This window comes from Mercenaria mercenaria, chromosome 1 (assembly GCF_021730395.1).
Source record: "Mercenaria mercenaria strain notata chromosome 1, MADL_Memer_1, whole genome shotgun sequence".
Classification (NCBI taxonomy): Eukaryota; Metazoa; Mollusca; class Bivalvia; order Venerida; family Veneridae; genus Mercenaria; species Mercenaria mercenaria.
The window spans coordinates 14466534-14480282 of NC_069361.1; the positions used below are offsets into that span (position 1 = coordinate 14466534).

General features: G+C 36.0%; 1 long non-coding RNA gene across 1 annotated transcript in view; it reads right to left on the bottom strand.

Moving 5' to 3' along the window:
• Nucleotides 1–556: 556 nt before the first annotated feature.
• The window catches only part of LOC128556173 (uncharacterized), a 76449-nt gene continuing 63256 nt past the window's right edge, over nucleotides 557–13749 (bottom strand). Inside the window, exons 3-4 of the long non-coding RNA XR_008370473.1 lie at nucleotides 4990–5083; nucleotides 557–4064 (exon numbers count right to left, since the gene is read on the bottom strand). This is a non-coding gene — a long non-coding RNA (uncharacterized LOC128556173). The remainder of the gene's footprint in view (nucleotides 4065–4989; nucleotides 5084–13749) is intronic.

Below are 13749 nucleotides of genomic sequence, written 5' to 3' on the forward strand. Positions count from 1 at the left end.
ATAATAATAAAATAGAGAATAAATTTAGCAAGCATTTTCTTTTCTATTAGGATCCCATATCCAAAAGGCAGCTGACAGTATCAGAAATTGTAACAGAGTTACCAATATCCAAAGTACGGCAGCATTATATATCAAACAATCACATGCATATTATATAAATGAAGAAGAGATACAAAGTTTAAAAATGTCTGGAAATCTATAATCATAATTGCTTTCAGATATTTATAGCTGTATTTTAAAGATTTTAAGTAATTTTAGTTTTAACTGGCGAGAAAAAAAATTAAATGAATTATTTTATCATACTAAAGGGAAGTCATTAACTTTTAGCCTGCTGGCGGCAAATGATTCTGCCTTTGCGACCAGTGCAGACGGTGCCGGCTGATCATAATCTGCACTGTTCGCTATTCAGTAGGTAAATTTTCATTGAACATCCCTTTAAATAATAAATGGTATTGCCCAAATTGAATGATGGACCATTCCATTTTAGAAATTTAGCAGGGTAATGGTTAAAAACACAAAGGAAATGGCTGACTTTGGCTGGAATAGCTGGAATTCCTTTGAAAAGTTTAAGAGCTTTCTTAATAGTATCCTTAATTATATCTCCTGGATTTAGCGCATCATAACAAATGTTGCGTGCAAGGTCCAAAATCAATTTGGTAGCCAACCAACAATAGTAAATCTTTAAATTTCCTTATGTTGGGAAGCAGGACACAAATGACAAATGTTCAAAGCAGGATTTATTGACTAGGACTTCCAAGTATGGCAATATACATAACTCCTTCCTCATTTTCAGTTTAAGTTTATTGACAGGTTTTTGCTTTAAAAATATAAGAAGAATCAAAAAGGATTAAAAGAAAAAGTAGCAAATGAAAATCACATAAGTACTTGACTAGGAATAAACAATGACATGGCACAATGTTAACTGTTTTAAAAAGAAATTTGTGCATCACCAATTTATAGCAGAATTGTTTTACAAGAAAATTGAATAGCATAATTTTTAAAATATATAGATTATTCTACGGAATGATTGTCAATCTACTGGTATTTTCCTTGAATTCCAGAAAAGAACTGCAATGAAGTGGGCACACTTCCAGACAGTTCAACACCTTTTAAAATTCACCATTTACAAAGAACTGTTAATACCTTTGTATGTCCAAATACTGAAATTTCACATAACTAGATTCTGCATGGTTTTCTAGCTATACTGAAAACTGTTTATTTTCATTTCTTTACAATGACAAACTTTTTTATTTAAGGGGGGACAACTTTTTGAGACTAGTGTTTAGTATCCAGTAGTATGTAACAGTAACGAACAGTACTGCAAACAAGAGGGCCGTGATGACCCTGGATCGCTCACCTGAGTAATATGAGCTACATGTTTCAAATGTCAAACTGATGATAAAATATTAAGAAAGTCAGTAGGTCACATTCATGGTCAATGAAATTCAGTTTTACAATTTGTGTGCAAAACTGTGTATGTCATCAAAATTTCAAGGCTGTCTCTTAAAAAACAAGAAAGTAGGTCAGTAAGTCAAGGTCACAGTCAAGTGACAACATATTACTTGCGGTCATCAGGTAATTATAATTAAACAGTCTTGGAAATAGGATCAGATAATTTTTTTAAGTATTTTTCCTATATAACTCACATAATAACTAAGTGACCCCAGGGCGGGGCCTCTTTTAACCCCAGGGGCATAATTTGAATAATTTTGGTAGAGGACTACTAGACAATGCATCATACCAAATATCAAAAGCCTAGGTCATATGGTTTCAGACAAGAAGATTTTTAAAGCTTTTTGCAATATAAGTCTATATAAAACTTGGGACCCTCAGGGCAGGGCCTCTTTTCACCCAAGGGGTACAATTTGAACAATTTTGGTTGAGGACCATAAGACAATGCTACAAATCAAATATCAAAGGTCTAAGTGTTGTGGTTTCAGACAAGAAGATTTTTAAACTTTTTTTCCTATATAAGTCTATATAAACCATGTGACCCCCGGGGCGGGGCCATATTTGACCCTAGGGGGATAATTTGAACAATTTTGGTAGAGGACCACTAGATGATGCTACACACCAGATATTAAAGCCCTAGGCCCTGTGGTTTTGGACAAGAAGATTTTTAAAGTTTTGAGTTCTGCATGGAATTCAATTCTTTGAATAATTTTGAAAGGGGGCCACCCAAGGATCATTCCTGTGAAGTTTGGTGTAAGTCTGCCCAGTGGTTTTCAAGAAGAAGATTTTTTTTAGAAATTGTTGATGCACGACGGACGACGGACATCAAGCGGTCACAATAGCTCACCTTGTCACTTTGTGATAGGTGAGCTAAAACTGTATCAGTAAAAAAAGAAAAATTAAAATAGACTTGCCTGAAACGGAGGTTAAAGTTTGATTGTTATTTTATTAACCTTTAGCTTGCTGGCAGCAAGTGATTTTGCCTTTGCGGCCATTGCAGACCAAGATCAGCCTGCATGTCTGCATATAGGCTGATCTTGGTCCGCACAGTTCGCTCTTCGGTCAGTAAATTTTCAGTGAACACCCCTTCAAATAATGAATGGTACTGCCCAAATTGAATGATAGGTCAGTTCATTTTAGAAATTTAGCAGGGTAAAGGTTAGCAAATAACTACCGTACTTGAAAGATCAAACAGAGAGGAAGTAGCTCTAGTCAACATGAACTGAGTCTTCAGAGCATGGTGCCAATAAACAATGGGTAAAAAAATTTAAAATCAAATTTACTGAGATAATGTGAATGAATGTTTAATGATCAATTTGAAGGTAAATCTGAATAATCAAAAGATATAAAAGTAACCACAAACATAAAACAGTGCCCATAAAAAGCAAGTTCTAAAAGTTGCATGGCAAGTCAACCACATACTTGCCCTATATTGATTTTTTTATTGTGTTTTAGAGTCAGGCTGACACAATTTAAGTCATGAATAGTTCTACATCCAAAGCAAGATTTAAACCCACACTGGTGATCCACAAGTGATTCAAAGTCAGCCACCTTTACCACCTGGCCCCTAAATTATACTTGTTAGGTAAGACTGTAAATAAAATAATTCTCTATTTGGTATTGGTCTTACTTTAGTGATAAATTACCTGGTTACATAAAAAAATCATATATGCATGTATCTTTTATTGTATAAAATAAAACATACTCCTTCCAAGACAATAATAACAAGAAACATTGATGGTAATGGTAGAACTTCTGTCATCCTTCAAACTTTTTTTTACTGACATGAGCAACAAGGTGATTATCAAATGATTTTTTGGTTTTATCATCATGTAATTAGTTATCTCCAAGAATAACGAAGCAATTACTGTTATCACCCTGCCTGGCTTGCCTCTTCTCATCCAGTCCTGTCCAGTCCAGTCTGTCCCATCCTGTCCAGTCCAGTCCAGTCCATTCCAGTCCCATCCAATATCATCCTGCCTGGCTTGCCTCTTCTTATCCAGTCCAGTCCAGTCCAGTCCAGCCCCATTCAATATCATCCTGCCTGTCTTGCCTCTTCTCATCCAGTCCAGTCCAGTCCAGTACAGTCCAGTCCCATCCAATATCATCCTGCATGTCTTGTCTATTCTCATCCACCCTGTCCCATTCCGTCCCATAATGTCATCATCTCCCTAATTTCGACACCTATTCAGCCCTTATTACACATGACAGTTCATGTTATAAACAAGATAGCCATGATGGCCCTTAATCACCCAAGAAACATTTCTGCAAAATTATTTTGAAAGTTGGCATACAGAGCCACAAAAGAAGAGTCAATGAAAATATGTACCGAGACATTTCCAGGCCTAAGAAATGAGAATTATGAAGATATATATCAGTACATGGCAAAGACTGCATCTGTGAAGTGGAAATAATGTGGAAGTAGCCAGAAAAGTATAACCAGAATCATTCACTCGTTGTAGTTGAAGACAGCAATATCCGGCTTCATGGTAACCGTTTAGGTGATAATGAAGCTTTGTCCAGTTTAAACACCGAGCATTACCCAAGATCTGGATACTGCCATTCGCACCAGTCCTGCAGTAAGTGATATTCTTTTCTTTGCACATTTTATTCTACAAAAAATACAAGACATGAAATATAAAAATGTCTTTTTTTGGCATTGTTTTGTTGCAGAAAAATTTAATGAAGCTTTTTATTATGATGTCATTTTCATAATTCATGAGTCAGTTTTGTCAGAATTACTGAAGACACTGGAAACTCCTATCCTGTATACAAGAAATAAGATTTGAGCCGTGCCATGGGAAAACCAACATAGTGGGTATGCGACCAGCATGGATCCAGACCAGCCTGCGCATCCGCGCAGTCTGGTCAGGCTCCATGCTGTTCGCTTTTAAAGCCTATTGGAATTGGAGAAACTATTAGCGAACAGCATGGATCCTGACCAGACTGTGCGGATGCGCAGGCTGGTCTGGATCCATGCTGGTCGCATACCCACTATGTTGGTTTTCCCATGGCACGGCTCATTTATTGATGACTAAGGACTGTAAAAGTATTACTGATGCCAGAAGTATGGGAGTCTGTTGGAAATATTCATGACAGATAAAAGTTAATTGTGACATTAGAAGCTAAATGGCCACTAATTAGCCGCAATGGTCAAGTCAGTAAATTACAAAAGACATGGCCGTGCAAGTATTTAAAGTGTGTATGTAGTTGCCATTTCATTAAAATGCAAATATGATAGTAAAGGCAACAAAAAAGTATGGTTATAACTGGCAGTGGCCATTACATTACTTGTTTAGTGTGGGTAGACGATGAAATTCCCCACCTGGAATGGATGGAACAACTTATTTTCAGTTGAGCCCATGGCATCAGGAACCCTCCTATAGTAGTATTGAGTCATTGTGTAGTCTGAAATCTGTAGCTGTTATACTTCATAACTAAATGTCCAGAAACTATTTTCAGTATCCAAATCAATGTGACCTTGACCATTGCCATATTGATTCAAAACAATCAGGGCCCTCCGAAAGTGGTACTTACTTTTCCTGAAAAGTCTGAGAGCAGCAGCCGTATACATTCTGACTTAGTGTCTGGTAATGGAATATGGGTTGCAGTTCAATAATAATGTCTCATTCTGTTAATAAAAAATAAAAATATCATATTATTTATATAGTTTGTGCCTGTTTTTTCTATGACAGACCAAAACTAATCAAACTTGTCAATGATCTGGCTTATTGTTATAAATAGGACAAACAAAGTTCCAACCATAAAGAACAAAGAACATTATTCTCTTGGGCTACTTAGAAGACCTTGGAACACTTTAACCTAACCTACTGGAAAAAACCTCAGGTGTGTTACAATTGACCTTACGCCAGATAGCCTGTAGCCACCCTTACAGAAGCAAGCCTCTGTGGCGTACATGCTGCGTATTTGCTGTGTATATGCCGCGAACACAGTAGTACGCCAGAGGAGTACATTTTACATACACCGCATGCCGCGTACATGCCGTGTACTATTTCGACGAGTACACAGCATGTACGCAGGAGGTCACTAGTACACTTCAAGTACGCAGCACAGACTCTGAAAATTTAAGGAGTACACTGCATGTACGCAGGAGGGACTTGTACAAGAAAATAGTACACTGCATGTACACCGCAGATACTTTGAAATTTGTGCAGTACACTTCATATACGCAGGAAAGACTTGTACAATTTCTTTTGGCATTTATACTTAGTTTTTTTTTTATAAGTTAAAGTCTGAAGTAAACTTCATATACGCGGGAGGGACTTCATGCAGGAAGGATTTGTACATTTTTTTTTTTTGGAAGCAAGAACTTGATTTCCAAGTAACTTTTATCTTAATAGCATAGAATAGTTCAGATTACCGGTATTCTGAACAATAAAAATTTGCCAAACTATTTGCAATGTTCATTTGTGAAGCTTACATCTTAGTGATTTCTGAGCTGCACCTTGCATGCAGTGTAAAAATATATTCTTTTTCATTTTGAATTAATCCTGGAGCTTTCTAACTTGGATAATTGAAAAGCCTTATTTGAACTTCGTTGCATTACATTTTGTAATACATGAAATAATTACCAAGATAATAATGCCTCAACAGCGCCCGAATGAGAAGAATTAATAGCTCTCACTGTTATTTGAATACTCTTAAGCGAAACACCACTCTATCATGTTTTATAAAGGCTTTAATGCTCATTATGTTAACTCATTAAGGCCTCACCAAATTAAAAAGTTGTTTATCGGATTTGCCGCTCGTATATTTTCAGAACGTTTTTGGCTAATTGCGCTTGCCCCATTGGAAAAAATCAATCCAAAATTTTTTGGTGCGCTACTTTTTACGGACGTAAAAGTGTATAAATGCTTATATAATTCCAGTCCTAGATTGTTCTCAGATGGATTTTAATCAAAATAAATACATACTACGCACACATCGTCTATAATAAATCATAAACTTATATTTAGTTGCATTAAAGTTGTTTCCCCTTGATGCAGTTACGCCATTTTCTTCCAATGTTTACCAAATTACATGCTACAAAAATTGATTTATTTCATTGAAATGTGGATGGAGAAAAGCATACTAATTTATTTGATAACATCAATCTACATTATTTTGGTAAGGGTAAATACTTATTGATGCATGTCACTTATCTTTTTTCTGTTTTTTTCTGTCCAAATGATCAGCATTTGCATACGAAAGTTGGTGGGGTAAGGAATTTACATTATCACAGCAGTTTCGCCACAAGAGTACACAGCATGTATGCAACAGGAGTACACAGCATGTACGCCGCAGGACTCGGGCCAGGAGTACACAGCATGTACGCCGCAGGAGTACACAGCATGTATGCCGCAGGGGTAGTACACCGCAGGCTCATTTGCATGTGAAAAGTGTATGTGCCGCGTACATGCTGCATACTATTTCTCGCATACTAAATTCCTCCAGCGTACATCCTGTGTACTATGTAGTCCACAGCATGTACGCAGCAAGTAGTACGCGGCAGAGCTCATTTGCATGTCAAAAGTGTACTACAAACGTACTATCGGTGTATGTGCGGTGTATATCCTGCGTACTATTGATTTCAGTACACATCATGTACGCATCATATATGCTGTATGTACACAGCAAGAGTACGCAGCAGGCCTTTTTCTTCTGTAAGGGCACGCCTACCAGTTTTAAGGGGGAACAATTCATGCTAGGCCCGACAAACAAAGGAATCAAATGGCGATGGCAGAAATATTTTGCCGGACATTCTAGTTGATTTCGGCGTACGCTACCTCAATTCACACGTATTTCTAAAGTGAAAAGACAAAACACAATCGTTAATAAGTGGACGTTCTGTAGCGAAACATAAATTCTACAAAAAACAACGATATGTTGTTGTTAAAAGCCAGGAACTGCACCCGAGTATGAGAAAAACTAAACAAGGCAGGGGGCCGAGCGGAAAACACATAAGAAAGACGGAAATCTCTGAAACCATTATAGCTGATTTTGTGGGTTTTTTTAATTGTCCATTTCTTTTTCATTATAGAAACGTCAAATTTCGATCTCCCGGAAATCATGTAGGGTATGACTATATTAAGCAGACTAGAACATTGATTTTTATTAATTAAGGTTGAAATCAGACTGTGGATTCTGAATCCTATTTCAAATTAATTAGATAAATTAAATAAGGTAATTTACATGTAAAAATTGTCACTTGTGTCATTTAAGAAACGTCGGATTTCGAAATACCGGAACTCATTTAAGATGCTCATATCATTGTTCAGCATTATTCAGATACATAGCATTTAATGTCTAATACTTAGACATGATGTGTTTTAAGTATAAGTAAAGAAAGTTCTCTTATTAGAATTAAAACGTGTAAATGATAAATAAATAAGATATAGTCCAAGGCGATGATATAGTCCATACTCATATTTCAAGACATATACCGGCGCATCGCAGCTTAAAACAATGTTTGAGCCTACCAAATTTCTTTATAAAGTATACAGAATGAATGTATAATTTTTTGTTTAAGAACATAATTATCTTCTTTATACGAAATATGCTATTTTTTCTGGAATTTTAGACGAAGTTTACGCTGTCTATTAAAATGAAATTTAGAACGAAAGCACACACTGAGTGCTAAGTCAAAACTTTGAGCGCCTGGAAAATTGTTGATTAGACTCATTAAAATAATCTTACATTAATCATAGTTTTTTATTGAGTCGGCTAAACGATGAAATCGTTTTGACGAGTCCTTGCTATCCAGCGATTCTCTAAGTCTAAATGGAGTCCGGCACTAAGTTTGACGGACAAAATGGCGGCTAACAACAAGGCTTATCAGTTCTGTTATCTGATTGGTCAGTTGGAACCTGTCAGTCAACACTAGCGTAAGGTCAATTATATTGCCAAGAAAGCAATCTACTAAATGAAGCAGGAAAAAGATTTATTCCTTACCAATATGGACATGGTGGTCAGTGAGATATTTCATAGCTATTTCCAATACTCTCTGGTCAAATATTCATGCTCTAAGCATTAGACTGATCAAGAATTCACACTTCAGGCAGGCACAATTTTTCTTTGATTATCTATGTCATTAGATTATATAAGCCTGTGAGTGTTTTAAAACATAATCTGGAATTCTTTCAAAAATAAAAAATCCATTTATCCCTGAATATACCCAGCACAGCATACACAACCAGAAAATTAATGCAACAAAAGAATTGACAATAAGAAGGAATGACCAATATTTGAAAATAAATTTGGAGGGTAATAACACCATTAGCATAAAACAAGAGGACCGTGAAGGTTCTGTATTGCTTGCCTGAGAAAAATAAGTACATCATTCTGTATATCTAACACTTTTAACTTTTTTCAGTCTCACTTTATCACTTTGACATCACACTGTCAATACTTTTGTAAAAATCTTTCTCTTGCACTGACTGCGCATCTGCTAATAATACTCAAAAGGGGAGTTAAGCAGTATATGAAGATAATAAATATGTAAATTACTTTCAGGTGTTAAGGTAAATAATAGCCTATTATTGAGTAATAAAAGTGTTCATAACAGTGATATAATTTCTTAATTAGTGCAATGTTTTTAACACTCAAACTTGTTAATTTGGCAATTATCTACTACAAAATTGTATAAAACAAAGCCATTGTCCCCTAAAATATGACGAATGTCTTGTATCAAGTTCCCAAAAAATCACTGGGGGACAAAACTATTGGGGGGCAAATGTCCGTTTCAGAAATAAGCACTGGGGGGCAAATGTCCTATCTACCATTTCAACTGGGGGGCAAATGTCCAGCAGTCCACTTTTTCATTGGGGGGCAAATGTCCTGGGGGGCAAATGTCCGGATCCCTGAAGATAGATAGATAGATAGATAGATAGATAGACATCAAAATTTGTACAGGTATCATTGTCAAATATTCTATGTTTCATGTAGATCAAGGAGAACATGTTGCATTTACGAAGCAAAATAGTCTGAACAGGTTTCATGTAAATCTGGTATGAAATGTGGCCTATTTTGTGTTTACAAGGTTTTTGTATGATGTGACTTAGTGATCTTGTGTTTGACCTTTGATCAAGCAAACAGTCTGGCCAAATTTCCTTATTCCTGTCACCCTAAAACAATATAACTTTATATGCAGCATTTATTTGCCTTCCTGTGTTTCCATGAAAAATGGAGCAATAATGTCTGGAAATGTAATCCCTAATGCCACATTTACAGTTCTTTTATGACTTTCTGCTGCATGCAGTCTCATATGGTTCTAAATGAAAAGAAACCTGGTTCTTTTATTGCCAGTGTGATGACAATTTTGAGCAGTGACTTGGAACTTTTTCTAATATTTCAGAGCTCCAGTGACTATCAAATGGGTGTGTGGTTTTAACAGGACAAAGTTATATCCTGAATAATGGAGAACTTGATATTGTCATCATCCTTTATCTGTTTCTAGTCTTTCTGTCTCCCATTCTGTTTGTCTATCAATATGTTTGTCTGTCTCTCACTCTGTTTGTCTGAATGTCTCTCTTTTCAATGTCACTGGGTTTCCTCCTGTCTGTTCGTCTGTGTCCCTCTGACTTTGCATACTTCCAATCCAGTGAAATCATTGAAACTGTTCTTTTCATTGACCTGTATATTTTAGGAATTTGGCCTTTTTGAAATGAAAAGGTAGGTGGGTATTAATGATTTCAATTAACTCATACTTATTTGGGATATGGAAGAAGTGACAGTATTTATGATAAACTGAAGCCTCTCAAGCTATAACAAGAGGGCTGTGATGGCCCAGTATCAGTCAACTGTCCTCATGCCTCAGGAAATCTAGTAAATAGTTTGGCCCTGATTTCATAGAGACAAACATTCTGACCAAGTTTTATGTAAATCTAGTAGATCATTAACCAAATCTTTCTCTGATTGCCTGTGGTTTTTTTTAAATGAATCGACACAGCTACAAATTTATCCTAGATTTCAAAGACCTCATGCAATCCAGTTTTGTGTTGACTGAATTTTCATGTAGACAAAGACAAACATTCTGACAAAGACTGATGATGAATAAGTGAAAAATGTGCCCTCTAGAGTGTTAAGAAGTTGTCCTATTGTTTGACCTAGTGACCTAGTTTTTGACCTAATGCTACCCAGTTTTGAACTTAATCCAGATTTCATAGAGACAAACATTCTAAGAAAGTTTTATCAAGATCAAGTAGAAAATGTGGTCTCTTGAGTGTTTACAATGTTTTTTGTATGATTTAACCTAGTGATGTAGTTTTCAATTTCTAATCTCATCTAGATTTCATTCTGGCAAAGATTTATAATGATCATTTAGAAAACAGGGCTTCGAGAGTGTTAACAATGTTTCTCCATGATATTTTACCTAAAGATCTGGTTTCTTAACTCAAATAACCCAGTTTCAAACTGTACCTTGATTTCATTGCGACAAATGTTCCGACAATGAAAGTTTTAAAACTGTGACCTAGTATTTGAACCCAGATGACCCTGTAATGTACTCGTCTGAGATTTTATTAAGGATAATGTTCTGACTAAGTTTCATTAAGACTGGACCAAAATGTGAATTCTACAGTGTTAATAGTCAAACTGTTGACAATGCACAACAATGATAATGGTTGACATGGACAATCACAATAGCTCACTTTGAGCCCAGGTGAACTAAAAGTAAGCTAATAATTTTAAGATTTTAAAAGGTTTTAACATTTTCCTAGAAAAGTTTGAATGACTGGATAATTACTGTCCTATACTTGGAAACATAATATTATATAGCCAGTAACAGCAGGAATGAGACAAGTTCAGACTGTTAATATAATATGTATAAATCACCACCCTTCCGTAAATCGGCAATTCTTTCATTCCAGATACATTAGTCTGCCAACTTTTAGTTAAAATCTGCTCACTTTCTACGGTCCTTTACGGATTGAATCTATAGATGAAACGTATATCTGCCCACTTCTACGGTATAGGTATTATATATATATATAGTAGCTAATCAAAAATCATGCTGAGAAAATATCCAAATATGTGAAGTGAAAATGCTTTACTCAAAAATTATTATTTCGCAGGGATAACATGTCACAGCAACATAATTATAGGTAATATGGCAACTTTCCCACTTTTGAGAGCAGAGAAGAGCCCCAGTTGCCCATCTTGAAATTAATATTTCATCATGGGCTGGTATCTGAGTAGAACCACTTCTCTTATTTAAGCCAGTCACATGAAAGGATTGATTACCCCAGGCTAAGTCTTGAACCCTCAAATGCATCTCTTGCATAAACTCAGATATTTATTCTTTCTTTATGGTCAAAGAGTATTCATCCTCGTTTTGTTTTCCTGAATAATTGTTGCTCTGAATAAAAGTTAATTTCACACGGGGTTTAGTGCCGTTTTTCATCAGTATTTCAGTTACGTAACGGAGGCCATGCAGTTAACCTGACCAATGTTTGTGGATAATGTACCAGCACTTACATGTTCTCCACAGTTACTGCAAACTGCAGTCACCACCACGCTCTTTCATACAGCACCAGTTCTGGGTTTTCAAGGAAGAGGGCTGGACTGGACTGGAGAGTGATTCAAATAAGCTTCAAGCTTTCATCATAACAGAGCTAAAATAAATAAGTATAAACTAACTGCCAACTTCTCAACATGAAACAGAGGTGGAGGATGTCATGACTTCTGACACAATGTCTTCTATCAAATTGTCATACATCTCAACAGGGATCAAACTCATAAACCCAAGATCCGTAGATCTGCGCTTTCCCTATTTAGCTATGCTGCTGGGCTCACACTTGTTTAGGAATCACTGAATATTTTGCAATGATTCCAAACAGATCAAGATTCTTTGTTGCTAACAGATAGAAATATTGTTCTTACAGTAGTGTTGTAGTAGAGGGCCCACTTCGAGTGAAGGAAGTATAAAATTGCTCTCTGCCCGAATAATAGGAAAGATGTGTAAAATGGTACCAGTAGCTAACTTGGTTGTCACTTGAGATTAAAAGTGAAACTGGCTTCTCCTCTATCATAACCATCACTGAGATGGATATCATCAGGAATTAGTTGTTAATTAATATGGTTTAATATCAGCTGTAGAAGTGGTTGCACAAAAAACCTAAGTAAAATAAATTAAATTATTCTAATTATTTCTTAATCATAAGGAAACATGTTAAAATAATTTCAGATATTTCTGTAACAATTTTTCTTTCATAATGTGAGTTACGACGGTATTGAGTTCAACCCTCATACTGCCAATTGCCTATATGAGTGATGACATTATTGCATTCAAACCTTGCACTACCATTCCCTTTTTGAGTTACGACAGTAATATTTTCAACCCTTGTACTGCCCATTGCCTATATAAGATAAGACAGTGAAGCGTACAATCCTCATAGTGCAAACGTCTATTTGAGTTACGACAGTGCTGCGTTCAACTCTCATATTGCCTATTGCCTATATTAGTTCAAACAGTATTGAAATCAACCCTTTGTACTCCCCATTCCCTGTGAATTACAGCATTATATATTGTATTAACACCTTGCACTACCATTCCCTTTATGAGATACAACAGTAATACTTTTGTCACGCATAATGCCTATTGTTCATGTAAGTGAGTATACAGTATTGCATTCCCATTGCTGATATAAAATACAACAATACTGCATTCAAACCTCGCACTGCCAAAATTCCCTGTATCAATTATGACAGTGTTGCATTCAAACCTCATACTGCCAATTGCCTATTCTAATTAGGACAGTATTACATTCAACCTTTGCACTGCCCATTCCAGACTTGTGTTCAAACCTTGCACTGCCCATTGTCTATCATATCTCATCACTGCCCATTGTCTATGAGATATGATAGTATTACATTCAAACCTTGTACTTCCCATTGCCTATGAGATATGATAGTATTACGTTCAAACCATGTATTGCCCATTGCCTATGAGATATGATAGTATTACATTCAAACCCTGTATTGCCAATTGCCTATGGGATATGATAGTATTATGTATTATGTTCAAACCTCGTATTGCCCATTGTCTATGAGATATGATAGTATTACGTTCAAACCCTGTATTGCCCATTGCCTATGAGATCTGAAAGTATTACGTTCAAACCCTGTATTGCCCACTGCCTATGAGATATGATAGTATTATGTTCAAACCATGTATTGCCCATTGCCTATGAGATATGATAGTATTATGTTCAAACACTGTTTTGCCAATTGCCTATGGAATATGAGAGTATTATGTTCAAACCATGTATTGCCCATTGCCTATGAGATATGATAGTATTA